This window comes from Sapajus apella, unplaced genomic scaffold (genome assembly GCF_009761245.1).
Source record: "Sapajus apella isolate SASKATOON/1434 unplaced genomic scaffold, GSC_monkey_1.0 scaffold57, whole genome shotgun sequence".
In the NCBI taxonomy this organism is placed as follows: domain Eukaryota; kingdom Metazoa; phylum Chordata; class Mammalia; order Primates; family Cebidae; genus Sapajus; species Sapajus apella.
This window is the reverse complement of record NW_022436997.1, coordinates 6457508-6465408: the sequence shown is the minus strand read 5'-3', so window position 1 is coordinate 6465408 and position 7901 is coordinate 6457508.

Below are 7901 nucleotides of genomic sequence, written 5' to 3'. Positions count from 1 at the left end.
ACAGAAATGTTTAAAGTCTAGAATGGTATGTGAGAGAACTATGATGACCCAGAATAAAAATCACAGTGGGAGAAAAAGAAGCTTTATATCATTTTCCTTTCTTGCGTATGCTTTGATTAGACAAGAACCAGAAAGCCACATTTGGAATGCTGCTGAAGTTCTTTGTGCATAAAAAGCTAAGAAAGATTGCCTGTTCATCGTTCTACCTAAGAGGCATGTGTGGATATTCCGCCAATTTTTAATTATGAGAATTTTTCTTCTGAATCAGCTCTTCTGAATTATAAGATTCTCTGATGAACAAATAATAAAAAAATAAGTTGGGGATGGAAGGATGGTAAAATGAAGAGCAGGCAGGAGAATTATCTTAATTGCTCTCTAAGTGCATATAAAACAATATGTGCTCAGTTCAAACAAATGCAAACCCATTTAACCAGAGTTCAATTATCTAGAAATTTAAATAAGCTGAAATAAATTTTTTGAATTTTGTTTTTAGTTGAAATCAAATTATTATACACGTTTATGGGGTATACTGTGATGTTTCAATACATGTGTGTAATATGTAAAAGTCAAATTAGGGTATTAGGCACTTCCATCACCTCATACATTTCTCATTTCTTTGTTATAAGAACATTTAAAATCTTCTAGCTATTTTGAAATATACAGTATTTTTAACCATAGTCACCCTACCTTGCAATAGAACACAAGGACTTATTCCTCATGTCCAGCCACAGTTTGTATCCATTAATCAACCTCTTCCTATCCGTTACTTCTCACTCCTCAGCCTCTCGCTACCACCATTCGACTCCACTTCTATGAGACTGACTTCTTTAGAGATCTAGAGTGAGATTACCCAGTATTTGTCTTTCTGTGCCTGGCTTCTGTTACTTAATATATTGTTCTTCATGTCCATCTATTTTGCCAAAAATAACAGGATTTCATTCTTTTTCATGACTAAACCGTATTCTATTCTGCCTATATATCACCTTTCTTTATCCATCCTTTATTCATATACACTTAGGTTGATTCTCCATTTTGGATATTATGAATAGTGCTGCAATAATCATGGGAGTGTGGACATCTTTCTGACATACTTATTTTATTTCCTTTGGATAAACATCCAGCAATGGTACTGCTGGATCATATGGTAGTTCTATTTTTTGAGAAACCTCCATACTGTTTTTCATAATAATTGTACTAATTTAAATCTGACAGTGTCCAAGGGTCCACATTTCCCCCATAGTCAAACCAGCATTTGTTATTTTTTGTCTTTTTGATAGTAGTCATTCTAATAGGGATGAGATAATATCTCATTGTAGTTTTGATTAGCATTTCCCTGTTATTAGTAAGGTTGAGCATTTTTTCATATACTCATCTATTTCTATGTCTTCTTTTGAGAAAGTCTAGTCAGGTCTTTTGCTCATTTTTTTCATTAAATTATTCACTCCAGTTTTTGGGTAATGAGAAGAAAAATGGAAATAATAATCATTTTAAGGATGTTTGTATAGCAGACAGCCTTAGAAGATGGAGATAGTGTCCATCTAAAACAGAAGTGTAACTTCTGGTTATCCTCTACTACCAACTTCCACTCCACCTCCTTTTTATATCCTATTCATTGTTGATTGATCATCTCCTTGACTTCCTTGTTGTATTGGCATAGATTGGGTTCCAGCAATGAACAGCACTAGCAGGAGATTACAGGGCAGAAGAGTGACCTTAGAATATTTTACTCCTAGTTTCTTCCCTGCATCACTATGATTGTGGAACTTGTTCCCTTTTATATGGCTCAGTTTCTGTCAGTCAGCTTCCCTTCTATGGCTCTAGCTCTACCAACACTATTACCCTTATCTCTTTCTTTTGCACTGTTTTAATACTCTCTTCAGAAATATAAATACATTTTCATCATCAGGCATGAGGGATATGAGTTGTGGTGTGAAACATAGCCCCCACCCCCCCCACACACACACACAAAGCTAGAGGTAATTTTAATCATAAATATTTTGCTTTGGATATTGTAAGATACCTGTAGAGCACAGAGGGGGTTGGTATGTTAGGTCAAAACTCTTAGTAGTGTGAACAATGGATTGAATGGAAAGAGACTGGAAGCTTGGAGATACAGGTGTCAAATAGAGACTATCTCACATTAAAACAATAGAAGAGCAATTGGGCAATGGTACTTAGATTCCAGATATATTCCTGAAGTAATATCAGTAAAATTTAGTAACCACTGAATGAGGGACATAGGCAAAAAAGAGAGGGCAAAGGCAGGTATCAGGTTTCTATCCTGAGAAATTTGGTAAATGATAGTGTACTTCACTAACAGAAAGAAATATGAAGGGAGAAAAAAAAGAATAGTTCACCACTCTAGATAAAGTGTATTAAGAAAGGTAAAATAGCCATCACTGATTACAAGACACTTCATACAAGCTTCTAGGTATTTTTTGTTTTGCAAAGATCTTTAGATATATGTTTTTAATCCCCTAAAATAATAGTGTAATCATATAAAATATATAATGGTAGCAATAACTCCAAGGTTCAATGGTATTAAGTTACTGAAATAAGTCATATGGAGTGAATGGCAAGGTTTTATGAGTTCAAAGTTCACACACATTTCTTATTTAGAAAACTGGATATGAATTTTAGAATAGGTGGGTAGGTAGATGGATAGATATAGATAGATGTATAGATATAGATATTGATGAGAGTTTATGTCTTTGGCATAGATGAGAGTGGGCAGAATGAGAAATGAAGAGCTCAAATACAAAATCATCTAAAACACCAACAGTTTAACAATATTAAGAATGTACATGTATGCATAAATCAGGAGCTACTCATACAAAGAGCTCAGCTGGAAAGAAAACCTAGAGTGGGAGGAAGGAAATGGAAAAAGACAAATGTGAATAAGGGTGTTGATACTCAAATATTATGCCACAGAGTGCTAAAAAGCATTAAGGAATGAAAAGTGACCATTAGGTTCACAGCTAGGAGATATAAATAGTTGGAGCAGTCTGGGGAAAACTAAAGCATCCCAGCTGGGATTGAGACCAGCCTCCATTCTGAACTCCCAACCTCATCCCTTAATTAGTTAGCATTTACATAGCAGGGAGAAAGGAAGATGGCTCTTTAGTTTTAGTGTGTTAGAATAATAACGTATCAATAGTGGGAAAGCAGAAAAAGAATAAGGAGTTTTGCTATTATAAAGTGATCTTCCAGGAGAACTATTCTTTACAATAATTCTGATCCCTGATTCTGCCTTAGTTCTTTTTCTTTTTTTTTTTTTTTTGACAAAGTCTCACTCTGTTGCCCAGTATGGAATGCAGGGCTGTGCTGTCTCAGCTCTCTGCAACCTCCACCTCCAGTTTAAGCAATTGTCTTGCCTCAACTTGCATTTTTAGTAGAGACGGGTTTTCGCCCTGTTGGCCAGGCTGGCCTCAAACTCCTGACATCGAGTAGTTCACCCACCTTAGCATCCCAAAGTGTTGGTATTACAGGTGTGAGCCACTGTGCCTCATTCGAGGTAACTTTTTGAATCCAGGTTTTTTCATGAAACCAGGTGACTCTGTCATGCAGTGATAGAGGCCATATGTGTCCACAGCAGCCACTTGAATGTGGGTTATCTTGGGTTAAGCCATGTTAAGAACTGTGAAGCATCTGAGACTTTACCCTGCTTAACGTTAAAAATTTTGCCTGTCGCTATTATTTGGATGTTGACCAGAGACATGATACTCCTGGATCAAAAGGAAATAACCTCATTTTTTCAAGTTAATAGCAGTAGTCAGAATACCAGCATTTTCTTGTGCTGGTTCTATGAGCCCCAGTTCACAGGACATCACAAAGATACAAGGATATCTATACTTGCATTAGGTATCATTACAGTTGGAAAACAGCTTAGGGAACCCATACCTTTTATATCAGGCAATAAGTATGCCTGTTTTTTGTACCGTAGAGAGACATTATATTTATTGTACTGGGCAATTTGGATCTAAGCAAGACTCTATGTTTTCCAAGGCCTTAAGGAAACCTGTCCTTTGCTTTAGAGGGAGACACCATCTCCATCTTCTAAGGCTGTCTGCTCTACAAATATATTTGAAGAGATCATCTGGAAAAAAGATATGATATTTCTGCTTATAAAAATGTGTAAAAATATGAGAGACTAATAGAGGACTGCCTCTTAACATACAAATGCAGAACTCTAATCATGTATTCTTTGTTGTCCCAGGAGAAAAATAACAATTACCACAATTTTATATGTAAAATTGACAGAGGCCAGAGAGAAACACCAATGGTAAGAGAGATTGCATTCTTCTTCAATTCACAGAAATAGAAAGCAACTGAACTTCAAACTCCAATGATTTCGCTCCATCGAGGTTGCTTTTTTTCTAAATGTGTGTCTTCATAGCTATAACCCTGCTATAGCTAAGTTGAATGGAGTGTCTGTCTCTTGCTCATTGGCTCCTCTAATGTGCTATATGGATTGAAACTGGTAGCTTCTTCCTCTCTGCCTTGTTTTTTTTAAGCTAGAGAATGGCAGCAATTGCATATATCTTAAACCATAACAGCATTGTGATAAGAATTGGATCAGGTAATAGATATGAGAGTGTTCAGACCAGTATCAATAGCTCAGTACAAAAGCATCACCCTCCATTCTATTTTACTCCATTGCCTCCAGGACAAGCTCCAAATCTCATCTGGGATTACTGACATTCCTTGATCTGGCCTCTTTCTCTCTTCAGAGGATTACCCCTCTACTTTTTTCTTTTGTAGCATGCGCTCCAACAAATTGTTAAGTCTACCTTCTTTGATTTCTGACTTTCCTCCTTTGAAATTTTATGCCTTCAAATAAGAACTCCAGTGGCACCTCCTCTATTGGGTATCCCTCTATTATTCCATAAGAATGTATTTCTAGCCCTGTGGGTTTGTACTGGCTTTATCTCATAATATGAATCACATTGTGTTGTCATTACTGCGTCCAAAGAAATAATCTGAGATCTGAAAAAAAAACTTAATTGGATTAAATAAGAATAGATACTTCAAACAGTATTCTCTCACTTAGGGTTGTGTATTTAATTCACACCCAATGCCAAATGTTACCCAGGAATGAAGCACTTTCTGTTGTAGTGGTTAAGAGAGCAGGATTTTTTGTCAGATACTTTTGGAATTTAATTCCAGCTGTGCCATTATAAATTGTGAAAGCTTGGACAACTTCCCTCAGTGTTCTAGGCCTCAGTTTTCTCATAAGTAGGGTTGATTATATCTTTGCCATGGATTTTGGAAAGGAGTATTTGTAATACTGTTTAGCAAAACATAACTGTTAGATAAAAGATTATTCCCTTTATACACCACCTACTTATTAGGTTGTGAATGATTGCAATTATTATTATTATTTGATGAAACAGGGTCTTACTCTGTCACCCAAGTTGGAATGCAGTGGTGCAATCTCAGCTCACTGCAACCTCTGACTCCTGGGTTCAAATGATTCTCTTGTCTTAGCCTCCTGAAGAGCTGGGACTAAAGGCACACGCCACCACACCTGGCTAATTTTTGTATTTTTAGTAGAGATGATGTTTCACCATGTTGGTCAGGCTTGTCTCGAACTCATAACCTTAGGTGATCCACCCACCTCGACCTCCCAAAGTGCTGGGATTACAGGTGTGAGCCACCGTGCTCAGCCAGTTTCCTAGTATTTTGTTGAGAATTTCCGTGTCTATGTTAATCAGGAATATTGGCCTGTAATTTTCTGTTTTGTTATGTCCCTGTTAAATTTAGTATCAGGATGATACTGTTTTGATAGAGAATGATTTGAAGGAATCCCTCCTCCTCAATTTTTCAGAATAGCTTCGTTAAGATTGGTACCAGCTCTTCTTTGTATGTCTGTCTGGTACAATTTGGCTGTGAACCTATCTTGTCATGGACTCTTATTGGTCGGTAGGTTTTTTTCTTACTGATTCCATTTCATAATTCATTATTTTACTTGGCTTTCCAGGATTATAAATTCTTCCCAGTTCAATGTTGGGAAGCTTCATGTTTCCAGATATTTATCCATTTCCTCTAGGTTTTCTGGTGTGTGTGCACAGAGATGTTCATGCTGGTTTGTGAGAATCTTCTGTATTTCTGTGGTATCAATTGTAACGCCACTTTTATCATTTCTGTTTGTGCTTATTTGAATCTTCTCTCTCTTTTTTTTTTTTTTTTTTTTTTTTTTTTGGTTATTGGTTTATCAATACTGCTTATCCCTTCAAAACACCAACTTTTTGTTTCATTGATCCTTTGTATTATTTTTAGGGGTCTCAATTTCATTTAGTTCGTCGTTGATCTTTGTTATTTCTTTTCTTCTGCTAGCTTGGGGTTTGGTTTATTCTTTTTTTAAAAAATTCCCTAAGATGCGATGTTAGGTTTTTAATTTGGGATCTTTCTTTTTGATGTAGGCATTTAGCATTATAAACCTTCTTCTTAATACTGCTTTTTTTTTGTATCTCAGAGGTTTTGACATGTTGTCTATCTTTGTTGGTTGCAAAAAATGTTTTGATTTCTGCCTTAATATTTGTTTAACCCAAAGTCATTCAGGAGCTAGTTGTTAAGTTTCCAGACTCTTGTGTGGTTGTAAGAGTTCCTCTTGGTATCAATTTCCAATTTTATTCCACTGAGGCCCGAGAAGATGCTTTATATTATTTTGATTTTCTTGAACTTATTAAGACACACTTTACGACCAAGCATGTAATGAACTTTTGAAAATGGTTCATGCACAAGTAAGAAAAATGTATATTTTGCAGTCATTGAGTAGAATGTTCTATAGATGTCTAGTAGGTTCATTTGGTCAAAAGTTAAATTTAAGCCCAGAATTGGCTCGTTTTCTGTATTGATGTGCTGTTTAGTGCTTTCCATAGCATGTTGAAGTCCTTCAATGTTATTTTCTGTCTTCCTGTCTCTTTCTTTGTTCTCACAGTTATTGTTTTGTAATCTGGGTGTTTTGGTGTTGAGTGCATACATATTTAGGGTAGGATAATCTTGTTAAATTGAACCCCTTACCATTACATAATGACCTTCTTTATCTCTTTCTCTCTTTTTTTCCTGGCTATTTTTGGTTTAAATACTGTTATATCTGATGCAATAATAGCAACACCAGTAATTTTTGCTTTTTTATTTGTATGACAGATTTTTCTCCACTTCTTTCCTTTGAGCTTATGGGTGTCATCACATGCAGGATGAGCATTTTCAAGGTAGTAGATGATTAGGTCTTGTTTTTTCATCCAATTTGCCAATCTATCTTTTAAGTGAAGCATTTGGGCTGCTCATGTTTAAGGAGATATTAATATGTGAGGATTTGTTCCAGTCATAGTGTTGTGACCCAACTGCTTTGTAGTCTTCATTGCATTATCACTTTACAGAGTCTGTGAATTTTGTAGTTAGGTGTGCTTTTATGGTATCAAGTAACATCCTTGCATTCCATATTTAGAGCTGCTTCCCTTAGCTTTTTATTTTATGGGAAATAATTTATTTCTCCTTCATTTATGCAACTTAGTTTAGCAGGGTATAAAAGTTTTGGCTGGTGTTTTCTTTTTCTTTAAGAAGGCTGAAAATAAACCCCCAGTCTCTTCTAGCTTGCAAGACTTCTGTAGAGAAATCCACTGTTAGTCAAATGATTTCCTTTATAGATAATTTGGCTCTTCTCTCTAGCTGACTTTAAGATTTTTTCTTTCATTTTGACCTTAGGTAGTCCGATGATTATAGAGCTTGGTGAGAGTCATCTTGTATAGTATCTCACAGATGTTATCAAGATTATCTGCATATAGACCTTGATAAAAAGATAGGGAGTTGTTCCTGAACTGTTCCCTTAAATATATTTTCCAAGTGGTTTCTTTTTCTTCTTCTCTCTCAGAAATGTCTTATGGTTTGTTGCTTTACCT